General features: G+C 34.0%; 1 long non-coding RNA gene across 1 annotated transcript in view; it reads right to left on the bottom strand.

The window, feature by feature from the left end:
- Positions 1–15955, bottom strand: part of LOC145265763 (uncharacterized) — a 499232-nt gene that overhangs the window by 60479 nt on the left and 422798 nt on the right. Inside the window, exon 4 of the long non-coding RNA XR_013864687.1 lies at positions 7705–7764. This is a non-coding gene — a long non-coding RNA (uncharacterized LOC145265763). The remainder of the gene's footprint in view (positions 1–7704; positions 7765–15955) is intronic.

The raw sequence follows: 15955 nt of genomic DNA, 5'->3' as shown, positions 1-15955 counted from the left end.
GCAGGATCTTACGATTAGCGCCGATCGAGAGATTCGAACCCGGCAACGAAGCGATCTCTAACTCAATTAACAAGGACCAAATCTATTCGACCAATATTAACAGCGAGAAATCTCGGTGAAATTTAAACATTTATTTTTAAATGTTTCTTTTAACGTCTGTCCGATTAATCTAACCATTATATGATGATCTGCGCATACAAGTTAAACTGGTCGACTTTATTTCAATGTAAAGCGATAAGAAATGAGATGCTGAAAGAAGCTGACATAATTATTTACTATAAAAATTATTAAATACCTACAGACACTAGTGTTTCATCCATTCATATATATATATACACATATATCTATGTATACATATATATATATATATATATGTATATATATACAGAAAGAGAGAGAGAGAGAGCGCGCGATAGATAGATAGATAGATAGATAGATATAAATATAGATACTGTTTTCACAAAATCATGACAACACAGATCGGATTGATAACAACAAGTTGTGTATTTTCATAATACGTTACAATTTTTTCGTGACCGTTCGGATAATTTCAAACATCAAATCGTTGGAAAATATTCTCAATAACGGCCCCTCTTCAGACGATGAATAAAAACTATTTAATGTACAATAGGGAATACATTTGGAGTCCGCTCATTAGGAAACCATGCGGTTGAACATATCTACATATCGTACTTACAAGTTGTGTTGAAAATAATATATGAATGCTCGATTATAAAAACTGGTAACTGTGTAGCTTACAAATTAAGTTAACTTATTCGGACTTCAACTTTATTGGTATATGAAAAATTACCGAATGTTGATTCATCTGAACATATTAAAATTCTAAGTAAATTATTAATAGTATATATATATATATATATATATATATATATATATATATATATATATATATATATATATATATATATATTGCTTTGAAAAGTATGAATGGAGTCATTATGGGTGAAAAAAAAAGAGAAACGGGGAATTGTATAGAAACAGATCGACTAAAAAGAATTATAGGTAAAAAAAAAAACACATCGAATAAAAAAGGATCCATACGAAATGTCGTGTAAAAAAAAATAAGGGATCTAGTGAGAAAACCGACCCGGACCCGAGCGCCACGGAGGACGCCGAGCCCGCCGTAAAAATCACTGACATCGGCACACTTTTTTTATTCGATGTTTTTTTTTTTTTTTACCTATGATTCTTTTTAGTCGATCTGTCTCTATACAATTTCCCGTTTCTCTTGTTTTTTTTTGTTTTTTTCACCCATAATGACTCCAGTATATACACATTATTGTCAGGTCATTTTCCACTTATCTAATGTTTTTCTTACTTACAAGAAAAGGGGACCCTTTTTCTTGTAACATTTAGAAAACGGAGCCATACAATCTGACGTAATGATGTGGGACACGAAAGAGAGAGAAATAACCTTAGTAGAAGGTAGTGCCCATGACATGAACAGAAACTATTAAGAAGATATCAAGCATTTCAGTTATCATAGGAGCAACTGAGCTCACAAAAAACTTTCAAACACTACCTGGCAAATATACCCGATGAACCAAATGCAAGAGAGATTCAAACTATTGCAGTTAAAGGACGAGTAGAATCTTGAAGACATCTCTCGGCTGGAATATTTCAGTTAGCGGTGAATGTTTGGCATCCTGTAGGATACACTATCACTATCTTAAACACACTGATATTTTTTAAAGGTAAATTCTTTCTGAAATATGAGCGGAAATTAGTGTTACTTATTATTGACTATTGCATCAAAAGACAATGGATAATTTAGGGCATATCATTGTTAATTAGACGTAGAACAATAATAGATGCGGATTCAAAAATAATGAGTGAATTTTGAAAAAGAGTTAAAAACATATTTAATTTTAAAAAGGAAGCACAAAATAAGTGGATAGACCTTTATCAGCGAATTTTCGAAGAAATACTTTCCTTCTAATCAGAGAGGAGGCTTTAGCAAAATGCGGTGTCGGATTTTGCATGCAAAAGTATTTGATGACACTACAAGTAAGTCCTGGATCTTACTTGGTAATAAATAGTGGAGCAGAGGGAATATGGTGAAGGAAAAGGTGATTTCACGTGAATGGATAATCTGGTGATGGGTAAAATATCCAATAACGGTAAAATCCAAAAATCAACATCCAAAAATGTTGGTTAAGTTTCCATTTCCACCAGTAAAATCCATATATATATATATATATATATATATATATATATATATATATATATATATATATATATATACTAGCGGGGGGCGTTGCCCGGGCGTAAAATATACTTAAATATGATATTTTAATTTAGCCAGATTTCGTATATATTATTATCGTGTCTTCGAAAGTAAAAACAAAAGTGTTTAACGTCATCAGCTAGAATCGAAACCGAAGCATACACAACTGCTGACGTTACCGGTGTACCAACGTGACACGCGTATGAACTGATGAAAAATGAAAAATGAAAAATAAACTAAAACTAATGTAAAAATGTTTAACGATTTTTCAATTTTTACCTATTTTTGACCCCTTAAAAAAATTTAACCAGATAAAGACCCATAAAGGAACGGCCCGAACAAAATCCAATCATCTAAGGTCTTTAGCTCCGCTCTGCGACTTTTAGTTGCGGAACAAATAGAGTTTGAAAATATGGAGACAGACAGCCGACAGACAGACATGTGACCGTTTATATTTTAGATATAGGTAGAGTGTGATTTATTGTGTTTTCATTTTTTAATTAAATTACTATACGCTTAGGGTTTTCCAGCAGGATGTTTTCCTAATTTCTTGCTCGATAAAATTTGATTCTGGCATATTCCGGCAGCTTATTCAAAGCGCCGGAATATTCTGAGATGCCGAGATGAATATGTCGATATTTACATGTTTGAAAAGTAACAGGCCATGTTCTTATCCATTGCATCGCGTGCTGTATTGCTCAAAATATGCGTAAAGCATGTTCGCTGTTAGTGATTAACTGTCAATCGATTAACGTAGACTCAAATTTGATCCAACTTCGATGATGTGTTTTATGATAAGAATACGAAAAAGACTGATACTCAGGTAACGCTAAAAACAACGTAGACACGATAAAAACGGATTATCCAAGTGGATAATCTCTCTAAAGATAATTAGTGAGGCATCTACAGCACGCCACCTTCTAAAACAGGTTTACAAAATGTTCTTTTAAGTTTTCGGGATATGACCGTTTGTTTCGTATTATTTGGATTCTTCGGACTATTGGCCACATCTTGAGTGTTATTTTCATGACATTTGGCTCAATGTAACCTCCGGATCTCTTTCAGGTGAATCTTGTCATACTAGGGGATCGTTTTAACTATTACGGGAATCTTTCTGTCGAACTTGGGAATCTGCAGTAAATGTCGAACAGTCATCTTTATTTAATCCACAGGGGTAGCACGTGCTTGTTCAGTAGAACACCCAAGTAATTCGTGATATTATGCTGTGTTGCTTAAGACTTCTACTCTGAAATGGCTGACGAAACAAGAGATTTTCAGACAAAAGGTATTTAAAACGACTGATAACGCCTGTCCAAAATCTTACCATTACATGTCGACTGATCTGTTTTACAGAAACCCGCATATCTGCTCCTATGCCATTTTTCCTCACACACTATAAATTACAAATCCTCCTGTTTAGGAATGTTGTTTTATTTCCTAGGCAACTATTAAGTACAATAACGTTGGCACATTAGTTCATCTTCAGATAAGCCAAGTTAAGCAACACTGCGCCTGGCCAGTGGCAAATCGGTGACCAGATTAGACTACCAGTATGTAGGTAAAAGGTCAGGTATGTCTTGCTGCTTTCGAGTGGGTATAGTAATGTCGGGCGAACACATTAACAATCTTACGAAAAGATGATGGAGTTCTCCATCATCTCGACTGCGTTCGTCAAATTTGTATTTCCTTCAGATATTTTGGTTTATGAGACTGACTTAATTTTGAACAACTCATATTGATAGAGTCCGTTACTCAGACCGACAGAGACATAAATCCATCTCATACTCTGGTGGTATGACTTCCTTACTCCCCAACACCTCTAATCATTCTTCACGGACTCCCTGCCTAAATCGATCAACTAGAATATATTCCTGTTGCCATGACAATGCCTTTCTTTCTGATCTTCTCTGATCCCCCTTGAGACAAATTCGTGCAAATCTTCTGCATCTTCAGTTCCTCGCGAATAATTATGTGTACAGTTCCCACACTGAGATCAAACTGTGTACTTATTATCTCGATAGACACACGAGGGTTCTTATCTATGAAATTCTTTATTTGTCCAATCAACTCTGGTGTTCAGACTTCTTTACTCCTCCCAAGCCTCTAATCATCCTTCACAGACTGGTTCCTTCCTTGAATCTCTTATGCCATTCAAAAACTGATGCTTTATTCATGCAAGATGGTCCAAAAATATTCTGAAGCATCCCATACGTTTCTCTGGCATTTTTCTAAGTTTAAAACAGAATTTTATTGTATATCGCTCTTCTAAAGTATGCTCACGTACAAATTGGAATTTTTGAAATTCCCCAACTGTGACAATCAGGCTTTAGTAGAGTGTATTCCGATCCTTGCTGTAGCTCTTCATTTGAACCTGAAATCACTAAAATTGCTCTACCATCTCACCAAATCATTAACAATAACATACTGAATTTTCAAAATTCTATGACAATTCTAAATACTTGAACAAAAAACGTCTGAAAACTTAATGAAATCGTAAATTAAATAAATAAAATAAGCCTACGATAAGTTCTAAAATAAATATTTTTTTATAAAACTATATGGAACAACAGAAATATCCTTCTCATCCTAGCATCGTTTACATAAATAGATATTTTCTTTTTACTTCTTAAGTCATATTTATAAGCTAAAGAGCTCTTGGGATGCTCAATATAAAAAACCTTATATAGCAACTGGTGTCTTATTATACGAAACTCGTCCCGTATGCAAGTGCGCGTCGTTTCTTGGGGAGATTTAAGTGGAAGTACCTATTTACAATACCTCCCCAGGGGACAGCGTTAGACACCAGGTTCGGATTTTAACGTGGAGAAAAATAAAATAAAAATTGTTTCACTCGTGAAGGATTTCTCCTCCACTGACAGAGAACAAGAAATTGAAGTGTAGCATCAGAACAGATACTACACTTTGATAAATTGGAATAATTCATTTTATGAACACACTTATGGCTAAATAACATATTTTACAGAATGCCAACATTTTCTACGGACACCATACATATCTTTTTTATATAACATGTACGTATATTAATTTGATCCTAAGCCATATATGATTGTATTGCAATTTGGAAAAAACGACAGTATGACGTAGATTTGTTTTATAACGCACTAAGTTCGGCGATATAACGCCATCATCAGGAATAATGTTCTTTTTCTCTTTTCTTTATCCTTTTTCGTTGCTTGTTATCAATTGAAATCTAAAGTCTGTATGTTTTTCCAACGGTGATATTTTCAAATGTTTTAATAAGGAGGAAATCACGAGGATCGCGTAAAATGAATTAGTGACTTTATTTTCTCATTGATATAAGCGTTGTTTAAATATGAAATGAAATTTAGAAGTAAAAAAAAAACGGTACGGCATACAGATTTTTCCTAATCAAATAATTCCACGAGGAAAGAATAAAGAAGAAAAAAACTAATTCTATTACTGACGATGGCGCTTTATCGCGTACATCTGTTTGATCACAAACAAAACACTTCGTTCATAAGAATAAAACAGAATTTGAATTAAAATGTTCAATATTAGGTAAAAAATAATAATAGTAAATAAAAGCCTAGTGAATAAAAACCCAGTAAATAAAAACCTAGTGAATAAAAACCTAGTAAATAAAAACCTAGTGAATAAAAACCTAGTAAATAAAACCTAGTGAATAAAAACATTGTAAATAAAAACATAGTAAATAAAAACCTAGTGAATAAAAACCTAGTAAATAAAACCTAGTGAATAAAAACATTGTAAATAAAAACATAGTAAATAAAAACCTAGTGAATAAAAACCTAGTGAATAAAAACCTAGTAAATAAAAACCTAGTGAATAAAAACCTAGTAAATAAAAACCTAGTAAATAAAAACCTAGTAAATAAAAACCTAGTAAATAAAAACCTAGTAAATAAAAAACATGGTGAATAAAAACCTAGTGAATAAAACCTAGTTATAAACAGCTAGTAAATAAAAACCCAGTAAATAAAAACCTTGTAAATAAAAACCCAGTTAATAAAAACCTAGTAAATAAAAACCTAGTGAATTAAAAAATTAGTAAATTAAAACCTAGTAAATAAAAACCTAGTGAATAAAAACCTAGTAAATAAAAACCCAGTGAATAAAAACCTAGGAAATAAAAACATAGTGAATAAAAACATAGTGAATAAAACCCCAGTGAATAAGAACCAAGTGAATAAAACCTAGTAAATAAAAACCTAGTGAATAAAAACCTAGTGAATAAAAAACCTAGTAAATAAAAACCTAGTAAATAAAAACCTAGTGAATAAAACCCCAGTGAATAAGAACCTAGTGAATAAAACCTAGTAAATAAAAACCTAGTAAATAAAAACCTAGTGAATAAAAACCTAGTGAATAAAAAGATGTTACGTGTGCTTACTTTAGTCTTACAAATTATACAAAAAAATTGACGCAAAACAAAGCTGTCCACATAGAAACAAATTACTATTTCCACGCATAACACCTGATAAAAATAATATGTATATAAAACAATTATAATTAGGAAATATGTTGCGAGTAAAATGTAAGTACTGCAAGAGAATATTAACTTTAAAATAAACAATTTAGGATATTTCAATAAAAAACTGAACATATAAACAAATAATCTGAATATAATGAAAATAGTTGCTAGCCAGTCTAGAAGCACTCACCATCAGGAATATGTATCTAGATGTAACTTTGGACACAACAAACACTATTTGGTTAACTCGATACAGAAATCAGATTATCTCAACAGCACCAGTAATTACGACCAAAGTGACGAAAAAACAACACAAAACAAAACTAAAAAAAGTGTGAAAACGAGCAATTTCTGCTGCTGGCTAACGGGCTAGGATGTCCAAAACGTTACTGTAGGTTTTGAACATATAAATTCTTTACTTTTGATTGTATCCTTCTGTAATTTTAACACAATCTGACTAAGACATTGCGATTTTTCTTACTAAAAATGAAAAGTTTAAACAATCATTCTTTTATATAAAAATAAAGTCTTTTAAATGTTGCCCACATTCAGTTTCTCATATTTATGCTCCTTCGAAAACATTACTCATGACAGATTGCAAAATATCTGGGTTGCGATCTGACTCTCTTATTTGGTTCCTGATGATTTCCTGTAATTCTTGCAGGTTTAGGGGTTTGTTAACAAAACTCTTTCTAAGATATCGCCACAGGAAAAAGGTGGGGCTAGTCAAGTTTGAGGAAATTGGTGGCCATTTGACACTGCCATAGCGAGAGATGATGTTGTCGCCAAATTAACTCATGATTTTGGTAAAACAATTCCACAATTTGCGTACGTTGTTCAATGCTATACGTATCTATTATTAATTTTCATAATATTATCTGTGAAATATCTTAGTTTTTTTGGACACCTTATATTATTAAAATGCTATAGTTAGATAATTCGTATTAAGGCTTTTTACAGTAAAAAAGAATTCTCCAACTTACCATTTTTTTCTTAGCCTGTTCAACACATCAAGCAATGAATAAGTTGCAACGACATCGCACCTATCAAAAGTGAGAAAATAATAGAATGTTAGCAACTGAAAAAATAATAAAAACTAGACATGTTATTATTGAGCTTACACGCAAGTGTACGTTATTTCTTTTTAAAAATGCAGCTATACTTATTTAAATATTCTCTGTTACTTTATATATATATATATATATATATATATATATATATATATATATATGAATAAAAAAGAATGCGAAAAGTATAAAAGCTTATAAATTTTCTTTATTCGTTTTTAATTGGTGACGTGCAGGAATACAAAATAATAATATTATGAAGAAAAATTAAAAAAACTTTTATATATACTAGCAAAAGTATCCGCCGGTGACTGGATTAAAAAACAGCCTACAAAAAATGGACTCCGATTTATGAAAGTATGATAGGTTATGAAAAGAAATGGTTGTAAATTCGGGTTGAATTTGGGGGTATCAAAACCAAAGCAAAATATGATGAAAGTAAAAATAGATAAACACCATAAGTTATTATACCATACCTGTTCACACTGAAACACTTATCACAATATTCTGTGGATCTATATTAAAAAACCTTGTTAAACTTTGTGACATATTTCGATTCTATGGAGGTCAGGCGCGAACGAACAACCCGTAATTTGATTGTACCATATTTCTTCAAACTGAAACATAATTGTCAAAGTATACTAACGCAGATAGATATGAAAAGTCTTTATTAAAGTTTATGCCTATTTCCATTCTATGGAGGCCAGGCGCGAACGCAGACTCCACAATTTTATTATACCATCCCTATTTAAGTTAAAACATACTTATCAAAGTATTCTTATGTACATTTTAATCAAAAACACTTGTAAACGTTTGTTTTCATTTTTAAATTTTTTATTTCCATACTTTGTGGAACAGGTGCGTACGCAGACCCCACAATTTTAATGCACCACCGTTCTGCCAGATCAAACATACCCATTTCTGTGTCTCGATACATCTATCATTATATGTAATCAGTTTTTTAAAGTAGTCAACTATATAGGAACCTATTCGTGACCAGACACACACACACATTGAGCTTTATATGATATATATATATATATATATGTATATATACATATATATATATTTATATATGTATAAGGAATGAAAATATGTACCAGCGGTGGTTGACGTTATGTTTAAAGAAAAAATAGAAAAAACCGAATGAAATTATTAAAAAATCAACGTTTCGTCCTTGATCGCACACATATTCGTCCTTTCCCGACATGGGTTGGATTTTAAAAAACTGTCTTTTTTCGCACGATCTATGACTTTTTCTTTTATCACATTTTTATTTCAATTATCCTGAAGATGTCCTCTGAGACAAGGACGAAACGTTGATTTTTTAATAATTTCATTCGGTTTTTTCTATTTTTTCTTTAAACATATTTATATATATATATATATATATATATATATATATATATATATATATATATATATATATATATATATATACATGAAGATGATGATGGTACACTCTCAAGTCGATTTCGCTGTATGAGGTTTCGCCACAACAACTCAGTTGCTCGGAAATCCACACAGATGATGTGTTTATAGTGGTGAAGGCTTTGTGTAGAACCAACTGCTATTTTTATATATAACTGCTAATCTTTATCCGTGCATACTATACAGTAGCGCACAGGTTTTTACATCAGATGAATTTCTTTACGAAGACTGGATGTGTATCTCTCCCAGTGAATTAATGCGTCCCTTCAACCCAATCTGGAAATTTCTACGACTCACCGACTCAAGATCATCCATCTATCCATCCATCTATCTATCCATCTATCCGTCTATACATACATATATATGTGTGTGTCTGTCTGTGTGCGTGTATATGTGTGTGTTTGTATATATGTATATACATACATGTCTACGACTCCACACACACATATATATTATTTTTAAATATAATTTTTTTAAATATTTAAAAATATTATATAATATGGTGAATTATCATTTTTACAAATAATATATGAGGGCCAAATTGGGAGAAAGGGAAATTGATTCCCAACTCATATTTGCGTAAAGATGCACTTTTGTATAGGCTATTTAATTTATTCAACTCGTATCGCAAAAACAAAAATATAACATCTATATATAATAAGTTTTATATATATATATATATATATATTTATGTATATATATATATGTATATATATATTTATTTATATATATATATATGTATATAGATATAAATGCGCATTCCTCTCTGTTCGTTTGTTTGTTCAATATTTGATTAATATATACAAAACCTGTCTAACTGTAATCTTTCAGTTATTTCTATATTTAGTATTATTCTTGCAAAACTATACAATTAAGATATCACCCTATTTGCATATAACATTAAGAAAAAGCGATTTTACTAAATAGAGATGTTTTAATTAATGTTTTTAGCAAAAGAATTGTTTGAAATATTCTATTTAAAAGAGTTATTTAATAAACTTTAAAAAAAAACATCATATTGATAATATATTTACTTTATTTGGAATTATTATTTCCAACACCGATTTTTTTAGAACCTTTTTAGAGTTATGTGCCCCTAGATGATATGCATAAAAAAGCAAACCTTCGCTAAATAAAATCATTTGGTAATTTCATTAAGTTTCTAGCTAGAAAAATAATGCCGTGTAGAAAGGAAAATGTTTGGAGTTATTTTTTTTATATATAAAAACAAAAAAAAACAAAACACTTACGAAAAAAATTGAAAAGATTTCATTTGTGTGTTTTATTTTATTCCTTAAACGGCAATACAGAAATCGGTAATTTGTCGGGCGTGGGAGAATTACATTGGAAACATAAAATAACGATAAGTGTAATTATGTTATGAGGCCATTCCCTATTTTCAGCTAACAATTTAATAAACAAAACAAACCCCAAAATATGAACCATTCAATATTTTTGGTGGGGAATTATATTAGAAACATAAAACGACAAATAAAAAGCAAATCAAAAAGCCCCCCTCCTTATAAAAAGCAAATCGAAATTTCCTTTATTTACAAAAGGAAAACCAGTAAAAAGGTGTCCTTACAAAATATACAGTTAAATGTGAGGTTTAGCGGCGTAAATTATTTGACAGACAAAAAAAGTTTAACATTTAAAAAATATTTTTTATATAAAACATTATTAGACGTTTAAAATTTGGCCCTTTTTAGGTTTGACAGATTGGACTTCTTAAGGCCAAATTTGGTATATTTTGTGCTCTTTTATTACAAATAATATGGCGGTTAAAAACATAGTTCATGAAAGAGCTTAAAAAGTCAAATCTGCCAAACCTTAGAAAGGCAAAATTTTAAATGTAATATAGAAGCCTCGAATGATAAACATAAATGATGAAAAAATAATAAAAATGATTTTTTCTGGCTTCATTTCATCCTTTGGGTCTAACAATGTGCTTTATATAAAAATAAATAAGTTCTATAAGTTTTTGTCTGGCAAATAATTTACGCCGCTAAACAACACATTTACCAAAACAAAAAATAGACGCACGCTTTAATGTTTACAAACGTTATTTTTTGGGGGTTCACAAAATCGTGAGTTTTCTTAGGACAGTGATCCCTTCTGCCGAAATATCTGGTGGAGAGGGTATCAGATACTTCTTTTTGGGGGCGATTACATTTAAATGTTTTTATCCGTTCTTTTATTTTTGAAATTGTTGTGGGGGTATCCATATTACCCATGATGAAAATGAATAGTGTAGCAGGTGGGTTTCAAATGGAAATTCATGTCTACCCATGCAACGCCGGGTACCCATGCTAGTATGATATATATATATATATATATATATATATATATATATATATATATACATATTAGTGATGGGACGATTCCATTGTTCTGATTCCAGCGAAATAGTACGATATGTGGATGACTATAAAATAGTACGGTATGTGGATGACTATAATGTTCCCTTTCTTGGGTTGAGCACATTGGGAAATGATATACAAAATGCCATTAGCGTATTAAGTGACGCTCTTTGTGTAAACAAATCGAGCGAAGGCATTTGGACAATGTCAAAACATCGTTAATTCATTACCCACACAACAGCAGTCGTATAGCGCAATGGTGAGAAGCTGTGACTGTCATACTGTCATTTGGACGGTTGGGTTTCGATCCTGGCTTAGAGTAATTGCCTGTCTTGCTGCACTGACGAGCTGTGAAATAGCGAAACAGTACTGTATGTGGATGACTATATATATATATATATATATATATATATATATATATATATATATATATATATATATATATATATATATATATATTTACGGGACCCAGTAGATCTTCCCAGATCATATGTCTAGGGGAAGGAAAACTCTGAAACTAAACCCAAGGGGAGGGAGGCCTCTCCAGTCTTGGATGACAATCTTCCTAGAGCCGGTGACTCAAATTACCGGTCTGCAAACCTAAACTGCTTAAGGAGTAGATAGGCTCTGTCTATCGCCCGGCTTCCATACTCCTTGTTAGCTTATTAGTAAATCACAGAGACTCTATCACAGAGATTCGACGGAAACACTCAGTGGTAGATCTTGTTACTTGTCTAGAGCAATGAACGCCGTTTTCCCCACCCCTCAAAACTGGGCACATCCCACCCCTCAAAACTGGGCACTTGGGAGTGCCTGAGTGCCACATATGCCTGTACAATTAGATTGCGTTGAACTTCGTCAAATGGGTTGAGGATACCGGATTGACAGTTCCTAGCTGCTGTTTTCGACTGGTAGTGCAGGAGCCTTAATTCTTTGGTAGCGCTTAGAGCGGTTGCTCCATCAACAGCTGTATAATATCGGGATATCGCGAATGGAAGGGACCCTGCTCTCATCCCCGGTGGGATTTCCTGAGGCCACAATCCTAGTTGATGAAAGGTCAGCTGATGGTCTACTTGTGTTGCATGTCTAGTATTATGCATAACCTCTTGTTCAGCTCCCCTTACCAAAACTGTAACTCTTTAAAAAATGATGACAGTACAACAAAAAAATTAAGCTTAAACCAGGCTTAGGTTCAAAGAATTTCAACTTGTCTCCCTTGAGGCTTGCATTCACGAACATTCGTGGGTTTAGAACTAATTTAGCTGATGTTGAAATATTTCTCATAGCAAATACCCCGGATATCCTAGCACTAAGTAAGACTAACCTACACTCCTCCATCCCCTCTAACTACTTTAACATGTCTGGATATCTTCCACTCTGCCGTAAGTACTTTGACAGACATATGCACGAACTTGGAGTCTGCATTCGTAATACCCTACCCTTGACTAGAGAAACAAACCTAGAGTCGGACGATCAAGTTTTTATGTGCTTTAGACTAAACATACAACATAACATTAGCTGCTTTTATTTTCTCTACCGCTCACCTCGACCCAAGGGCTGCACCATAATAAACAAAGTCTCTGACAGCATAGACACAGCACTTTCCCTCGACACTAGCCCACAAGTGCATGTATTTGGTGATTGATGTCCACCACAAAAACTGGCTTGGATTCTCTACTCACACAACGCAGCGGGTAGCACAATACATAGTTTCTCTATATCTCACTCCCTATCACAAATGGTTGCGTTTCCAACCTGTTTTCCTGACCAGCAAGAACAACACCATTCATTTCTAGATCTGTTCCTGACCACAGTTCTCGATGATTGTATAACAAATGCGAACAGCCCACTTAGGAACGCTGATAACGCAGTGATAATGGTCGAAATCGCCCTAAACTCTAGAGCCAACACTGAAAGGCCATTGCTCAAAACAACGAGATATTATAAAAAAGTCTGACTGGGAAGCAATCAGGGATCTCATCAGAGATGCCCCATAGTGAAATATTTATCTCTCCCTGCTGAACAGTGCGCAAATGAGACAACGTAATGGTTTAAAACGGCAATTGAGGCACGGGTTCCCATGCGGAAATTTTTTAGTAAGCCTCACTCTCCTCAATGGTTTACTTAAGCTTGCGCAACTGCCATTGCTCATAGGCAGCATGCGTACCGCAGATTTAACCGACATAAGTCCAGTTCAAACAGACAGAAGTATATAGAAGTTAGAAGCTCCTGTAAGAAAGAAATAGAGACAGCTAAGAGAGAATTTACTGAAACCACCAAAAACGCATAAAAGCACAAAAATTAGGAACTCGTGACTTCTGGAAAATTTACAACAGTGTAGTAAATAATGGGCAATCAACAATTCCTCCGCTAACCAACAATCATCAGGTTGTTTGCTCAGCAACCAAGAAGGCTAACATGCTTGCCAGTCGGTTTCCTCCCACTTCACACTGGACCCTTCTAACCACCCCATCCCTTTCCTTTGCGGACGGACGCCACGCTAGAAGATCTGAAAATCACATCTGGCCATGCTACCATCACCTTGATACTTCAAGGGCATGCGGACCCGATCTCATCCTGGGTGTGCGAATAAAAAAGTGCTCCGCCGAAGTAGCTCCAGTTCTCTCCAAACTCTACAACAAATGCCTTAATGAATCTTGCTTTCTGGACTGCTGAAAAACTGCTTCTGTGGTACCACTTTTCAAGAATTCTGGCGTAAGAACTGACCCACTAAGGTATCGCCCCATTAGCTTCCTCCCACTTTTCGCCAAAATATTTAAGTCCATAATAAACCAAGCTCTAGTCAAAAACCTTACAGATGCTAAATTTCTGACTGACCCACAATATGGATTTAGGCAAGCCCCTTCCACAGCAGACATCCTAACTGTAATCTCTGAACGTATATACCATTCATCTGACAAAAAAGAAGAGGGTGGAGCGGTAGATCTAGATATTTCTAAGGCTTTTGATAAGGTATGACATGAGGATCTCCTCAGGAAAATTAGATCATACGGTATCACTGGTAGAATACTTAACATAATTAAACCCTTCTTAGATAAGAGAAAAATACAGGTTGTGCTCGACGGGCGTACATCTAAACAATATGATATAAATGCGGGAGTGCATCGGGGTCTATCCTTGGACCTCTATTATTCCTAATATTCATTAATGACCTCCCTGACAAAATTGTCTGTGAGATGGGTATATATGCTGATGACACCACACTCGATAACAGGCACGACAGGAAAACAAATGAATACATAGCTAAAGATATGGCAGACACACTAGAGGATGACCTCCAATCTGTAGTGGAATGGGGACACACATGAATGGTCACATTCAATGCTGCCAAGACTTAACTTGTTTCCTCCGATAATTACAAGAAACCTTCTCTACCACCAATAGCAATGGACAATAACTCTTTATCTGAAAGTACAACTTTTAAACTCTATCAATTTTAAGTTCACATGAAACATGAGTTGGAACAATTACATTGAAAGCATTGCCAGAACTGCTGCGAAGAAGGTCGGCTCTCTCTACCGTGCTAGAACACTACTAACACACGAAAGTATCCTGCACCTCCACAAGGCCACCATTCGGCCATGTGTGGAGTATTGTTGTCATATTTGGGCTGGTGCATCTGCTACTGGTCTCTCGCTCCTAGACAAGGTTCAGAAGAGAGTCGCCAACCTGAGAGGTCCTGAACTGTCATCTAAGCTTCGTCTTCTGTCCCATCGGCGAAATGTTGCGTCCATCTGCCTCTTCTACAAGTATTTTAATGGTGAATGCTCTGATGAACTCCAAGCACTTGTGCCCCCAGGACGTAAACACGCTCGACAAACCCGACACACAGCTAAATCCCATCCCCACACAGTAGAGATCCCTAGATGTAAAAGAGCTTTGTAATCCAGTAGTTTTTTCAACAGAACCGCTAGACTTTGGAATTCCCTTCCGGGTCCCTGCTTCCCCAACTGTACTAACATGCAGAAATTCAAGTGTAGCGTGAACCAAAATCTTGCTGCCCAACTCCCTATATAGTACCTGTGTAGCTTATGCCCCTGATAGTAGCCCTCTACACCAAAGTGGTGATGTGCCTTGTTTGGGGCGAAAATGTAATATATATATATATATATATATATATATATATATATATATATATATATATATATATATATAAGTGAACGTGTCTGTATATCTGTCTGTCTGTATACATTTCCCTACAGAATAACTCTGTCAGAGATTTGAGTTCAGACGAGCACCTGCCATGGAAATAACGATAAAACAAAGATAGGCTTGCAACGTCTCTTCTGTGGGAGAGAGGTTGCAGGGAAGAAAAAAGGGCATCCCCTACTAAGCCACAGAGTCTATTTTGTACT

Source organism: Euprymna scolopes, chromosome 40, assembly GCF_053919585.1.
Source record: "Euprymna scolopes isolate OS-2025 chromosome 40, ASM5391958v1, whole genome shotgun sequence".
In the NCBI taxonomy this organism is placed as follows: domain Eukaryota; kingdom Metazoa; phylum Mollusca; class Cephalopoda; order Sepiida; family Sepiolidae; genus Euprymna; species Euprymna scolopes.
The sequence above is the reverse complement of the archived record's forward strand: the minus strand, read 5'-3'. Positions and strand labels throughout refer to the sequence as shown.